This window comes from Leuciscus leuciscus (assembly GCF_965113295.1).
Source record: "Leuciscus leuciscus genome assembly, chromosome: 2".
Classification (NCBI taxonomy): Eukaryota; Metazoa; Chordata; class Actinopteri; order Cypriniformes; family Leuciscidae; genus Leuciscus; species Leuciscus leuciscus.
This window is the reverse complement of record NC_138726.1, coordinates 30,735,951-30,751,903: the sequence shown is the minus strand read 5'-3', so window position 1 is coordinate 30,751,903 and position 15,953 is coordinate 30,735,951. Positions and strand designations below refer to the sequence as shown.

The 15,953-nt window shown below is 38.6% G+C and overlaps 1 long non-coding RNA gene across 1 annotated transcript in view; it reads right to left on the bottom strand.

Moving 5' to 3' along the window:
• Window positions 1–7,780, bottom strand: part of LOC309493129 — a 130,392-nt gene extending 122,612 nt beyond the window's left edge. Inside the window, exons 1-2 of the long non-coding RNA XR_014203809.1 lie at window positions 7,640–7,780; window positions 4,925–5,011 (exon numbers count right to left, since the gene is read on the bottom strand). This is a non-coding gene — a long non-coding RNA (uncharacterized lncRNA). The remainder of the gene's footprint in view (window positions 1–4,924; window positions 5,012–7,639) is intronic.
• Window positions 7,781–15,953: the final 8,173 nt, after the last annotated feature.

Below are 15,953 nucleotides of genomic sequence, written 5' to 3'. Positions count from 1 at the left end.
CAACCAGGAGATTGGCCGTTATCTACGAACCTATTGTAGTAGGGAACAACATAGGTGGTCAGAGTTTCTTCCCTGGGCCGAATATGCCCAGAATTCACTCACTCATGCATCTACAGGCCTCACCCCCTTCCAGTGTGTCCTGGGGTATCAGCCCCCTATGTTCCCGTGGTCGGGTGAACCTTCCTCGGTTCCGGCAGTTGACGACTGGATTAAACGTAGTGAGAGGGTGTGGGACAGTGCTCATGTGCGTCTTCAACGGGCTGTAAGGAATCAGGAGATCCAGGCCAACAGACGCCGACGTCCACACCCTCCCTACGAACCTGGACTGCGGGTCTGGCTCTCTACGAGGGACATCAAGCTGCGGCTGCCCAGCAGGAAGCTCAGCCCAAGGTACGTAGGCCCTTTCAAGATTCTCAGATGAATTAATGAGGTAACGTACCAGCTGGAGCTTCCTGCTAACTACCGTATCTCTCCCTCTTTCCATGTGTCCCTTCTCAAACCGGTCCACCCGGAGGCTGACCCCGGCCAGATGACTCCAGAACCACCGCCACCCCTGGATGTAGGTGGTATGCCCGCCTACCAGGTAAAAGAGTTACTGGACTCTCGGCGTAGAGGGGGTCAGCTCCAATATCTGGTGGACTGGGAAGGCTATGGACCTGAGGAGAGGTCATGGGTGGCCGCCAACGACATTCTGGATCCATCGCTCACGGAGGAATTCCATCGAGCCAGACCTGACCGTCCAGCACCCCGACCGCGGGGACGTCCTCGCCGAGCTCCAGGAGTCGCTCCTAGAGGGAGGGGTTCTGTAATGCCAAGCCAGCAGAGGGAGCCATCACCCGAGTACTGACTGAGCGCTCCCTCTGCTGCTTCTACATTCACTTCCTGTTTGGGACTACTTAAGCTGGGACCATGTGCTTTCTCATCGCGAAGTATTGCCAGTTTACCCTGCCTTACCAAGCGTTTTTCCTGATATTCTGATTGTCTGCATGTGTATGATTCTGCCTCGCTCTCTGACCATTGATTCTACGGATTTCCCTTTCTGGATTGTTTGCTTGTGTGGACTGATCTCAAGGTTTGACTTCTCTGCCTGGTTTCTCACTAACGTCTCTTGGATTATCCCTTGGATTGTCGAAAGATCGGACTGCTTTACTGTTATCGACCCTCTGCCTGTTTCCACGTGTTTGTTGTTTGATATTTGCAATAAACTTCTGCATATGGATTCTAATGCTGCATCAGCGTCCTCATTACATGTATATTGAAAGGTTGCTAAGCACAATCTATCTGATCTTGTCTAATACATAATATTATTTGTTTATATTTATGTTTAGAATGTTAAATACGCAGATTGCTTGTGCATAAGTGCAATAAAAAAAATTAGGGGCGTAACAATATATTGTCAATATATCGCAATACAAAAATGCAACAATATGTATCGTGGATAGTGACAATATGTATTGTGTATAATTTACGCAAAATGAAAATTACTGTGTGAAAAAATTCAAGTGTTTTAGTGTCAGTACTACATTAAACTACTATATATAATGTTGATTATAATGTATAATAATGCAATGGGGGAATATGTGTCGGTCCTGATAATGCCAAATGTCTTGTTTTCAGTAAAAAGTGGCCTAAATTATTTTAATTATATCTAGTCAGTGACAGAGTGCAAGCATACTCGTCTAAAATAATTCTGTATTTTCAGCTTCAGAATCATGAATATTTTTATTCTGGTGTCACTATTTCATTTCCACCCACAATGTAATACCAAATGTAGCATTTTAATCAACAGTACATTTTTTGTTAACCTTTTATCCAATGTCTTGGAGTATCGCGATAATATCGTATCGTGAGTTCAGTATGGTGATATATCGAATCGTGACATGAGGGTATCGTTACACCCCTAAAAAAATATAGCAGCAATTATCGGGGGCCAAGCACAAAGACCACAATATGTCATGCATGGCTGGGAGCATCAGACCAACTACAACAATGAGCAATTAAAGACATTATTTTAGGCAAAATGGCAGAAAATTCATAAACAATCACTAGTTGTTTAATTTAACGGTTTATTACTTTTGACCAATAGGTGGCACTGTTACGTAACTATGGTGTGATCAATAAGATGACAATGACACATGCAAAGTGTGGTGTCCAGATGTCAAAGCACTGCAGGGATACAGCCTAAAGAGACATTTTGGCATAATGCCTCAAATTTGTTGCTGCGCTAGGCCTATACGAAAAAGGTTTCTTCTATCGACACGAAATCCCGAACTTTTTGTTTGCACGGTCTGAAGATGATACGATTCGATTTTGGTGAAAATCGGACAACTAGGAGCACCACGAGGTGGCGCTGCCCTGAAACGTTTTGAGTAGTGTTAGGGCATGGTGCTGAAGACACATTCAGAGTTTAGTAATGCTACGCCAATGAGTTTGTAAAATATAGCATTTTATGACAAAATTCAAAATGGTCAATGCAAAAAATGGGCAGAATTTAAAATGCCGTCATAGGTTTCAATTGAATCGTTGTGAGCCAAAGAATCAGAGGAAAAAATATTTTGTTTCTAGCTCTTACGGTTCAAAAATTATTAGTGTAAACATGAGTACAAATTTGGACATCTGGTGGTGCTAGAGGGATCGAGTTAGAGACTCCAAATTTGCTATGGTGACAGGTCAGACTGTCCTCTATCTGTGTGCCGAATTTCATTACTTTCCCGCAAGCGGTTCTATGGGCTTCCATAGACTGCCAGAGCGGAATAATAATAATAATAATAATAATAGTAGGAACGCCAACGATTACAATAGGTGCCTACACACCTTCGGTGCTTGGCTCCTAATAATTTGATGTGACTAATTGAAGATATGTCTAGTAACACACATTTGCACCAATAATGAGGTTTCATATTTGAATGTATTTTGCTGACCCTTTGTATGATAAAAATATACCACGTACTACACGTCATTCATTTAGTTGTAGCGAACAACAGTAATGTGTGAACTAAGTCAAGCATAATCACTCTGCCAAAGCACCATAAATCACAAGACGGCTTCAGCATTTCGCCATTATTTACAATTTTCCAGTCTTCTGTTTCAGCATGGATGGTATCAGTACCAATGACTAGAAACTCCAGCTCAACATCTGCAGCCAGATGATTCTGGCCCACCCCTCCAGCCTCACGTGAGGCCTATCTGTCACCTCGGTGTTCCCATGCTGTTCCGCCTGCCTACTGGAGCATCTGGTCCTATCTCCGTAGGGAAGCAGGCATGAGTCCATGCCGCCTCCCGAGCCCTGCCACGGCCACTGCCACAGTATCAATTTATATCATATTAACTTTTCCCATGCAGCACCAGGTGCTCAATTAGGAGACAGGCCCAGGGCCAACAGCAAGCCAAAGCCATTCAATAAATCACTCTCCATTAGGGGCCTGGTGGCCCCTTCTAGTGCTGTTCTGTGCCATGTCTTCCTGGTGCTGAAGGGGCACTCTGAATAGAGCTCTCACACAAGATGAAGAAAAGATATATGATCTTAGCCATCCTGGAAATGCCCTTACCAAGTTCCTAATAACCATTCATGTATTTAACCCTCTGAAAAAGTGAGGGCCAAAAATGACAAAATTATATTATATTATTACAAGAGTATATTATTCCATTTTACTGTGCATAATTATATACACTACCAAACAGAAACATGGGGTTAGTATGATATTTTTTTTTTTTATGTGTATATGCTTATGCTTACAAAGCATGCATTTATTTAATAAAAATACATAAAACAATGTAATATTGTGAAATATTACTACATTTTAAAATAACTGTTTTAAACCCTAACCCTATATTAATATAGTTTAAACTTAAATGTATTCCTGTGATGGCAAAGATTAATTTTCAGCATCTTTACTCTATTCTTCAGTGTCACATGATCCTTCAGAAATCATTCATATGCTGATTTGGTGCTCCATAATTATTATAAGTATCAGTGTTGAAAACAGTTGTGCTGCATAATATTGTTCAATATGTTTTTTTGTTTTTTTTATTTATTTTTTATTTTTTATTATTTGATGAATAGAAAGTTCAATATATCAACATTTATTTGAAATAGAAATATTTTGTAACATTACAAAAGATGTGTGTAAAAGTCACTTTTGATCAATTTAAAGCATTTTTGTTTGACCTCAAACTTTTGAATGATAGTGTATTACACATTATAAACAGCAGTGGCCAAAAGTGACGTCCGGAAGGATATTTGTTTTTAATGACCCTACACGTTTGATTAAACCGTCAAAATATGAGGGAAATACATTATATATTTTTTTAAATAAATAAATATGGGGCAAGAACAAAACACTAAAATTAGTTAAGATGTATAATTATATTATCTGAATATATTTATAAAATCCCTTTAAATAATTTTCAACTAGGCTATGTAGCCTAAAAAAGGAGTGACACAAAAATGACCCTTTAAAGCCCTCAGCGGCAAAAAAAAAAGGCAAGATTTACTCATGACGCTACTGTTTGCACAGGGTCATGGTGCAGGACCAATAAATTTAGAGAAATGTGGGGGTAAACTATTCATTTTGACTGAAACATTAATAAAACACTTCTACTGGGCTGTATAACGCAAAAGGTTACAGAAAGAGTACGTTTATTCATGAGTGACCCACATTTGCTCCCATAAAAGGCATCAAAAGTCTCATTGTCCCCTCTGACATGGGTATGGCTTTTTATAGGCTAACACTGACAGCCTCAGACGTTCTTTCCAGTCTAACTTCCTAGACCATTAGTAATTGAAACCAGCGCTGCTATAAGACATCAAGTTGAGCTTTAGCCTATATTTTATTATTTCACTGCACTCACCAGAAAGCTGGATTTCATTGGTAATTGTACCTGACAATAGAAGATTGTTCATTTGAAACTCCTCACAATTTACCTAATGGAAGTCAGCTGCTGCAGTTTCCTGTCGAAAACGATCTCAATGTTGTTCCATCCGGACCTCTTCCAAGTAAAACAGACTGACCTGTCAGTTTGGGAGAGATGGAAAGAGAAGAATTCAGGCAGGCGGGGGATGATGAAGGGAAGGGAGAGCTGCTTCAGTTCTGAACATTTATTTTAACTCTGAACATTTTTCGACTGTTATTCTACACTTTTAACTCCACTGCAGACTAAATACTCTGGAATGTGGGTGACATATTTTGGCATCTCAGACCAACAGCATAGCTTCAGAATACAGGCATAAATGGCCATGAAATGGGTTGAGAGGAGGGGTAAAATTAAACTATACAATTTGTCTAAATTGAAGAACATGTGATGTTTTGGCTTAGGGGGAAAAGGACAAAATAGCCCAGTGATATCTGAGGGAGGAAATTAATCTTCTCCCATGACTTCAAGTATGACTTTTAATTGCTGAGTTGCATTTTACAGCTTTGATTTTAAATCTGCTTTCAAGGCACTGTATTGAAATTCTTCTGGTTAGGGGTTTGTTGTAAACCTTTAAGTCAAGGGTATTCAATTAAAGTTCCAAGAGGTCCGGTCTCTATATTTCCTTCCCTGCAGAGGTCCGGACAGTACCTTTTAGGAACAGTTATACATTCCTATTGGGGCAGCCATGGTACCTAAAATATTAAACACTCAAAATAGTCATCAAAGATGAGAATCTTGGGCCCTGAGAGCCAAAGTAGTGATGTTCTGAATTTTTACCAATATTTACCAGAAAAAGTAAATATATCTCCCAACTTGATACAGCCTAATAATTATTGGGATTTATTAATAAAGAGGTAAGCACAGATGTTTTATCAGGCTATTTTATTATTATTATTATTTATTTATGTTACATTTAGACACATATGGCACATAGAAGGCCTTGGGACTGAGAAAACACAGGGGGTGCAGGTTTACCTCTTAAGAAAAGTATGGACCATTTTTATATTTTGCTCAAAATAATTAACTCCAAAAACCAAACTACATAATCTAATAATCAAAACTCTCATCATGAGCACAAAACAAAGTTAACTACAGTAATTCTAATTTCAAAGTTGTCTATCTTCCCTGGACATCTCTAAATAATTTTCCAAATTATAACATTGTTTATTATGAAATGCTGGTTGCTGATTAATAATGCTAAATGGAGAAGAAAAAACAAACATCTAAAGGCGCCACACGTTAATTGTCACAACCCTGGTTTAGTAAAACTGTCGGAGTCATCTCTATGACAGATACAAATAATTGTATTTGCTTAATTCTCATTTTCTGCAGTGTTTTAGCAAAGGTGTTTTGATGCTCACCATGTTTCTGCTACTGTTGTTAAAATATGGCGCTTTCCGTCTTGGGAGAGAGCAGGGGAGATAAGCAACGCGCACAGAACGGAAAGGGCTTGAATGAAGCGTGTTTGGCTCTAGATTAAGATATTAGAGAATGTTGTTCCGAAAGATCATTACCATGAACTACCCTGAGCACTTGTGGTGTGAACCGCTCCGTTGTTTTGAAGAGCTGTTCACTTTAAACTGTAGAAACGGTAAAAAGGCGCAATTATGTCGTGCGGTCCCAGTTCCGGACCCCGGCTTGGTTCCATCCGTTCCGCGGCATTATTAGCCGCTTTTCCACCGTCGGGGCGAACGGTTCCAGTTGTGTTTCCACTTGAGCCTGGTACGGCACGATTACCAACCGTTCTCGGCCCGGAATTCTCGGCAAGGTCTAACCGTTCTGAACTTTGCTGGAAGAATCCGTGAAGTGACGTCGCAACTCAGGATTGGTCACTCACTTGTTTTTTTGCCTGGCTACTAGCTTCTCTCTAGCGCACTATTTGAGAAACGTAAACACAAATTAATAATACAATTAAAATAAATATCTGACTATCCTTCATAAAGAGGTCGCTATCTCATATTGTCTAGTAAAGGCTTGCCTTACCAATGCAACGACAGACGATTTTGTATTACATTCCAAAGAGCGACGTTATCAGCCCCAGAGTGTAAAATGAAACCGTAACCGTACCAGCTGGTCCGGATCGCACGAAATGGAACGGTTACGAAATGAGAACCGTTCGGCCCGATGGCTTTTATTGCACCATTTAACCGTTTCTACAGTTTAAAGTGAGCAGCGCGTCAAAACAACGGTCCACCATTTGAATACCACTTGTATTAGATCTGCACTTCAATCCAAACTGTTTATTTTGAAGACGCCTTTTAAACTTTTTAAAAAATAATTTTGTGGAGATAATGTCAGCCCTGCATGGGTGTGTTATTTCTTGATTTAGCTAAATTAAAACTACATTTAAATATATGTTTGTTTTTTTTAAGTCCCGCCCCTTCCGCTAACCCCACTTGACCTCTAGGTTGAAAAATCGTCAATGCAAGTGAATGGGAGAAAATAATAATTTTCTTTCTCACATTCACTTGCATTGACGATTTTTCAACCTAGAGGTTCACTTGGGGTTTTACGGATGGGCGGGACTTACCAGCTCTATAGTCAATCCATGACTTGAATCTATAACATTTACAAATTGCCAAACTAAGCAACATTACACATGATAAAATGGCTTACTTTTTATGTCCCAGCGTAAAGTACATATTGATATTGATACATATTTAAATTCCCCAAATTTTAGGTCTTTGAGAGATAAAAAAAAAAAAAAAAAAAAAAAAAAACGTACATATGGACCCATGAAACCCTCACAAGAAGATGCTGTCAGAGACAGAGAGTGAGGAACGTAACGTCTCCAGCATGCACCTTTCCTGTGTCACAACCGGAAATGTAAATGAGACAAGACACTCGCCGCGTAACCCTGCCTCTGCCCCGAGTCTCTCTCCCTCTTATCTCAGAGTGTCCTCTGCAACGGAACACTGATTTTCATATACAATCACACACACACACACACACACACACAGCTGTCAGGCCTAGATTAATTTATGCTGATTATCTGAGGGGCAAAAGGTAGATCACGTATACATTCTTAAGTGGAGATTATAAGAGTCGCTTCTCAAACTGTCGTGCAAACTGTCGTATCAGAGCAATTAGAACGATACACACAATTGAATATTGTACAGAGGATACAAGGCTGTTTTTTTTTTTTTTTTTTCAACACCATAATCTCCCCACAATAATTTGTTTTATCCTACAGTGGCATCTTTATTGTCTACACTTATGACATGTTATGGGGATTCCTGTGTCCTTCAGGTACTTAAAGAGATTGTTCACTCAAAATGACAATTCTGTCATCATTTACTCACCCCCATGACATTCCAAACCTGTATTCAATTCACATTTATTTATACGTTATACGTTTCAAAGCTGCGGGTGACTGTGTGTGTTTCAGAAATGAACATAATATACAAATCACACAGTTAGCTAATTTAAGGGAGAAACAATGAGCTCAATGAAGTAACGAATACATGTTTAACAAAATAATTAGGATATAGAAAATGTAGCATTGGTGCATGTTGATTCAGAGCTTGCGTCAATGAAGACCACTCAGGAGTTGAAGTAATCTCTTCACATGTGTTGGGGAATCTGAAGTCTGTATAAGAGGCTGGATCCAAACTGGAGCTGATAAACTCTAAAGCCATCTGCAATATGGACTAATAAGATCACAGTAGCACTCAATGCTAAAACCATACAAACAATATGGCCTCAGTTTCTCTGTGAAACACTACAAAGAGCATGATATATGTAGCTACTAATCCAAAGATACTGTACAATCAAATGTTTCATATTCATGATTCCTGGGATTTGGATACAGTCAAACGGAAACACGCTCGAATCCTTTTGGCAGAATGTTCAATACCCAAACAGCTTGTGCACCAAAAATTAATAGACAATTATATGGAGAGAAAAAAAAAAGTGTATACTGCCTTTCTTGCCTGCTGCTTTATGTTTCACTGTAGGGAATTGGGGGATAGAGACATCGACTGGCCATGCCTGACTGAAGCTGTCCCTATTGCTGTTGTTTTTTCTTGCTGTTGTTCCTGTAGGAGCTGCTCACCTCTGCCACAATAAGTCGACCTGAGATCAGCCTTCGCCGTATGGCCATTACCAAGGGATCAATCTCAGGGGTCATCCTGACCTCTGGACATTATGGAGGCTAGATACAGTGCAAAAGGCACATACCACCAGTCACTGCCCTGCAGACCACCAGTGCATGAGTAAAAATAGACACTGACCACAGACAACAACACAATGTGCAATAGATCAGTTTACGCTACTGGAGAAATATAGGGTTTTGTCAGACTATGATGGATTCATGAAAATCTTAGGAAAGAATTCAAGAAATTTTGTAAGTTACATTTTTAGATGTTTGTAAGAATGTTACTGTGTGCAACTCATAAACGGTTCTTAAGAAGTTCTTGACTCGCTGATCAATTCAATGAAAAACACCAGAAAAACAGCAAATGTGCATACTATTTTTTGTCACGAATGGCTTGATGTAAATTCGATACTCTGGTTTACCTTTTTAATGTGGCGTGTATTTTAAGTAGTTATTTTTAAAGAGCCAGTCTGATGGAGCAGTCTGTTACATTAATTTGTGCTCCGTCTCTGTTGCGTTTTCTCTAGAGTCAATAAATCCTGTGTGTGTGTGTGTGTGTGTGTGTGTGTGTGTGTGTGTGTGTGTGTGTGTGTGTGTGTGTGTGTGTGTGTGTGTGTGTGTGTGTGTGTGTGTGTGTGTGTGTGTACTACAGTGAACACATGTGCTGAATGATGCCAAAAATTAGGCTGTAATTACACAATCAAAAATGATTTGATTTTACTTTTGTAAAGTTGTTACTGTCTTTCGAATTCATCAAAAAATTCACATCACACAGAATTATGACGATCATTGTTTACATCAATCGATCAATGTTGCCACTTCAGACTGTTCAGAGTACACGTTTACTCATACTGTATGTACAGTTATTATATGCATAAGCTATAGTGTTATGTTGTAATGCATAATATTTCAAACAACTCAATAAACATCTTCCCTTTGTGGATTAAAGGCAAGTTGGAGGTTTACATAACTTCAAGAGTTCTTATGATGATTTTTAAGAACTTTCTTTCCTGGAACACAAATTCTTAAGTTTTGTCTTTAGAAATGTTCTTGGGAATACACAAAATTCTTAACTTTATTCTTAAGTTACACAAGTTTTGTGAATCCGACCCCAGCTTGATAAATAATATTACCTGCAAGTTACTTATATTAACAGGTGGCATCTAAAAAAAGCACAACCTGGGTAATTTCCTGTCTGAGGTGAATTAATAATGTTTCCTCATTAAGCCCCATTGAGGGGTGGATTGGATGAATTCCATCTCCGGAGTGGATGAATTAATTAGATGTCACCCTAAAGAAGTAAATAAGACGTACCGTCACCATAATGACTATAGAGAACTGCAGAATTGAGATGATGAATTAATTGAAAATCAATCTCTTGATGAAAGGTCCCTTTTTTACTATCCATAACAAGCCAGGAACCGCATCAATAATAGAGGAGATTAGATGTCCCTGAGACATATTTGAGATCTCTCTGTGTCTGGACCTGGGTGACTGCTGTGTGTTGTCACAAGGGAAAACGACAAAACACAGCTTGAGCTGTCCAATGTCAAACCCATCGCAGAGTCTTAATACTCAGCTCGCTAAATAGACACTTGTGGGCAGGATATACAAAATGTGTAGAAAATTTACTTTTCGCAGACACTGAATAGACTGAGAGATTGTTGAGTTTAACCATGTATGATACAAGGTTGCCAACAGAATGTAAATAATACTGCAGTGTTCGTATATAATGGCAGAATATCATAGAAATGTTAAGTATTAATGCACTTAAAGCACATTCAAAGATTTAGTCCTAATCAAAGGAAGCGCAGACACCCACATCCAGTCGAGCACTTGTAGAAGAAATACAGCTTGATACTTTCTGACGGTATAAAGAATGAAAAGTCCTCCGTCACTGTACCTGCTCAAAGCAAGCACTAATCTATTCCAGGTACTTATTTCTGTATTTCTGTTTAATTACGGGCAAAGTGTCATATACAAGGAATACAACTTCTGTTGCGGATCTGAGGTGTTACTGAACAATACAAATAATTACTCAACAAACAAGACCACTTTTTGAATCTGTCTTAAACTCAGGGTGTCAAATACATGTCACCTGTCAAGTTGAAGATCGTGTCTGGGTGGAATGACCTTGTTTGGACTGGGGTTGACTGCCATCCGGGTGGCTACATGTCAGAACAGTTAGTCTGAGCCAAAAATTCAAATTGCTCCAAAATGGATACACATCACTATCAAGGTCACTGTGTGGTTTTAAATACATTAGTACATCTAGAGTTTCCTGCACATGCCGGAAAAAGAATGAATGATTATAACTGCTGTCCTCAATTCTCATACCTCCCTAATGATTTATCTAAATCGGGGGGAAAGTTGTACATGCATACGTACTGTGAATCGTGATAATAGATGTAAAGAGTGGACGACGGGGTCAAACCTGACATTCATTTCGATACAAAGATCAGCAGAAACCTGTGGAGGGAAATAAATCAGATTGAATTTGGGAGCTGGAAAAGCAGCATGAGGGAAGAATAGAGGAAAAAGGGGCATAAAAGAGCTGCTTTTTGAGGAAGAGCATAATGACATGAGGCTGTGGGATAAGAGTCTGCAATCATCGGGATAAACAATAACATTGAAGAGGCTCCACTTAGGGTTGATTAGACTGATTCTACCTCTCATCAACCCCTGACACACTTTGAAGGAGAAGTCCGTGGCATGACCCCTTTATCTTCATGTAGAAGTTGAAGGCAGTCCCACCTCACCACACACTCTAGCAGAGAGAGCTGCCATTTGTTCAAGTAGACAGTCCTACATTAAGCCCACCCGAGGGCTGCCTCTTTTGAGCACTCCCACGCTACAGAAGAATGTGCACCGTTTTGATAACTCGCTTGGTAAGTCTGAAGTATAGCATGTCTTAAAGTCTTATATAATAATTATATAATATGTATAAATGTTTATATACCTAAAAATAAGATGGAATTGTGCCATTAGTTTCAAAATAACACACAAACACAATAAAACTTAACATGTCTACTATATAATGTAAACATTTTATTTTATATTATTTATCAAATTGATTAAATAATTATATCATAAATAAATAAAAATATTCATGAAAAAAAAAGAAGTTAAATTAACAGTTTTTTTTTATTAAGCAACCAGCCATTATAATCTTCATTTTTAAATATAAAATGTTACAATCCAGAACTGTGGCAGATAGGTTAAAAAGGCACTAGACTAGACAGCCCCTTCTAATATCCAAATGTCTACAGATTTATGTAAGCACATAATATTAAACCTTGACTGAACCTTTGGTGGACAGAAGGCAATAACAGGTGAGATTTAATGTTGTAAATCAAATGTTTTATGAGTGTTCAACATCACCTCAGGTTCATGGAAAAAGACCACACAAAAAAAAAGAAAAAAAAAAGGCAGAGGCTCTGAAACAAAGCCAAATCCTGCCAGCACAATACCATCAAAGCCAAAAGTGAGAGGGAATGGTGAGTTTCCAGCATGTGTCTGGCATGAGCTACTGTCCCGACAGGTTATCTGCTCTGAGGCAGAGATAATCAAGAAAGCAGAACTGTCTCTGGGAAGGAAGTGATTCTAATCCCAATAACCCAGACCTCTGCATGGGGAAATCTATGCCGATCTGTCACTCAGCACAGCTCTCTGGTCTTATTGACAGCTAACATGTCTCCCGGCAAATAAATTCAGCAGGGCCATGGCAAGTGGTGACATTTCTGGGTTAGCACATTCTCTTGAAATTATTAAAGACACAAAAGCTGGAATAGGGCGCTTAGAGTGTGCCCTCATTATGTTCATCACAAGCATGCTGTGCTATATATTCCATGCAAATTGCAGCTATTTTTCTCTGTGCATTATATCCCGTTGACCAGTCAATTGAGAAGTCAGATATAATAGTGTGAATTCAGTACTCATTGTTTGCAAGCAGGATTTCTCTGTCCCTCTAGAAAGTGACTAAAATAAATAGATAAAACTGCACATGATAAAAAAGCTGTTGTCAGACAATTCTCCTTTGTGTTCTTTAAAATTAAGCACAATATCGAGGATATTGAGGAAAATAAAAACATCATAAATGTAGGGAAGAAAAATTGTTGAAACGTCAATCTGCGTTCAAGAAACTGCACAAACATAATCTCTGGATTGACAGACCATGCAGACTGAAAAGTGCACAGAAGCTTTGGGAGGTGCTGGATCAACAATGTTGTCTCTCCGGGAGTGCTTGTGGGTTGTGGTAGTCTGTTTAAATTCCTGACAACATGACAGTCCATGATCATAGTCCTATGGTGAGCATCCCAGGGACCGACGAACGTTAAAGATTAATTATACGATTAGCTCTGCCTCCACACATTTGTATGAGGCCTTCAAGATTCAACAGAAGAAATACACTGCAACACTGTCTAATCTAACTCGGTGTGCAATAAAGCCATCGCATTGTGAGCAGAAAAGCTGTTTCTTTGACCACAGGAAAGCCAGTGGCTCTTTATTACTGACAAAAAGAGAGCTGTTATGCTGTTTGTGATGGGGAATGAGGGGAAACAGGAGCTGGCAGAACATTTGGGGTCCATCTTCCAGTGGTATCTATGTGTTGCAGATATAGTGGGTGACCAATATGAGTTTGCAAATGATTGCAGGGGTTTGCCGTTGGCTGATAGAAAACCAAAAATAAAACATAAAATTTAGTTTAAAAAAATATGCAGTTGTTTACTAAAACTATATATATATATAAGTTATTTGTCACGATCAGCCACGTACTACATTTCCCATAATTCACTGCCTGGACTCATCTTCACTGATTGCATTCACCTGTGTCTTGTCACCCTGTTAGTCTCCCTAGCCTATTTGTACCCTGTTCACTCATTCACTCTTTGCAAAGATTTGTATGTTGTTACACTGCACTCCTTCCCGTTTCCCGTTTCCCGTTTCCCGTTTCCCATTTCCCGTTTCCCGTTTCCCGTTTCCCGTTCCCCGTTTCCCGGATCCCCTGCCTGTTCCTCGGATTATTCTCCTGCCTCTGACCCCTGCCTGTGTTTCCTGGTTTGTTCGTTCGTTTGGACTGCTTACCTGTGTTTCAACCATTGCCTGTTTCTTGGATTACATGTTTGGATTAACCCTATAATAAAGCTGCATTTGGATCTCAACATCTTGTCTCTGAGCAGTTGCGTGACATTATTTTAAAAAATAAAGCTGAAATAATATAAAATATAAATATCAGATAAATAAATATTAAACTTAATGAAAACCTTGATGAAAATAATGAAAGTTAGATATGTCACTTAATTTTGCATAAAGTTTAAATTGCAGTACTAAAATTACTACAACTGAATAATAATAAACAAAGCTATATTTGGGGAAAAAATGACAAAAGCACATAACAAAACTACTAAAACTTTAAAAGTTAAATGAAAACTGAAAATACATTTGTTACTGTATTTATTAATATTTAACAAATCGCTATACACAGACCAATCGGTGTATCAAAGTACAGCAAGAGCTGTCAGCTTCATATTTCACTTTGATGTCATATACCGATCAGTCTGTGCAGCGCCGCTTTAATTCGAACACACCTATTACTGTATATCAATTGACCACCAGCTGCAGAGGTTCAGAGGTAGCAGTGCGCATACTCACTATAATATTATCTCCAGTAAGTTCAAAACTCTAGAATCCAATAGCAATTGGAAAATGTATGGGCCCAAAATATCAATATATTGAAAAGGTTCTGTTGAGTTCTAAATGTGACCTGCACACATGAACCCAAATATATGATTCAGCTGAGACCCATTACTCATCATATGAGCTTCCAATATAATGCTTTAATGATCTATGGTAGGCTCACTACAAAAATTGCTTTACATTGTATTTTCAAAAATATCCCAGCCCATGATTGCTACAAGAAAGTGTCTGTGGTGCAACAATCTTTGAGTCACATCATTAAAAACAGTGCAGCGCCTGGTGACGATGGCCCATTTAATGAATTAGAGGGCATTCCCTGAAAGAGTTTCTGGCTGTGTTGATTACTATCTACATCTCCAGTGCAAGTAAATAATCTTACTCAAGCAATGAAGCATAAAGCATATAATGACTCTGTGTAGACAGTTGCAGATTTGAAATGTGATCCAGAAACAAGCTTCAGGGTGTAAAAGCATCCAAGACTAATGAATCACTTATTCAGAAATGAACACAACCTACTATTTACAAGCGAGTCTGACTAAACTCTAATGCGTAGACATTGATCTTCCCCTTCATACAGTTTAATGTATCTAGTACTCAAACAACAAAAAACTTCACACGGTGACAAGTTTTATCAGTGAAATGCTCCAGTTATGCTGCATGTAAAGGAAGAGAGCAGTAAACTTTGCTCATCACAATGGCTGGTGTCTGCTCTCACCAATCTCTCGGTGTAAATCAAACCTCATACACACACTGATTGAATCTCATTTCACCTACTGTAAACAAACATTTATCAAAATATATCCCACAGAGCAACAGGATTGTTTTCAATAAGAACATATTTGTATGCTGTCAACCTTAAAACAATTATGCTTTTTTTGCTCTGACATGCTTCTGCATTTGTGGTACCATAAGCATATTTATATTGAGGCATAGCTTGTTAAAGGAGAAAACAATTTAAGACTACTAGATTGTTTAGTGCAACTTCTAAAATAAATTTAAAAAAGAGAGAGAAAGAGAGATACATTTTTTATTTATTTTATAGCAAGGATGACTTAACTGATCGAAAGTGACAGTAAAGACTTTTACTTTGTTACAAAAAAAATCTTCTTTTGAATCCTGGACAAAAAGCATAATGGTTCCCACAAAAACATTAAGCGGCACAACTGTTTCAACATTGTACAACTGTTTCTACACAGTAATGATGCTGACAATTCAGCTTTGCAGGAATACTTTACATTTTAAAAGT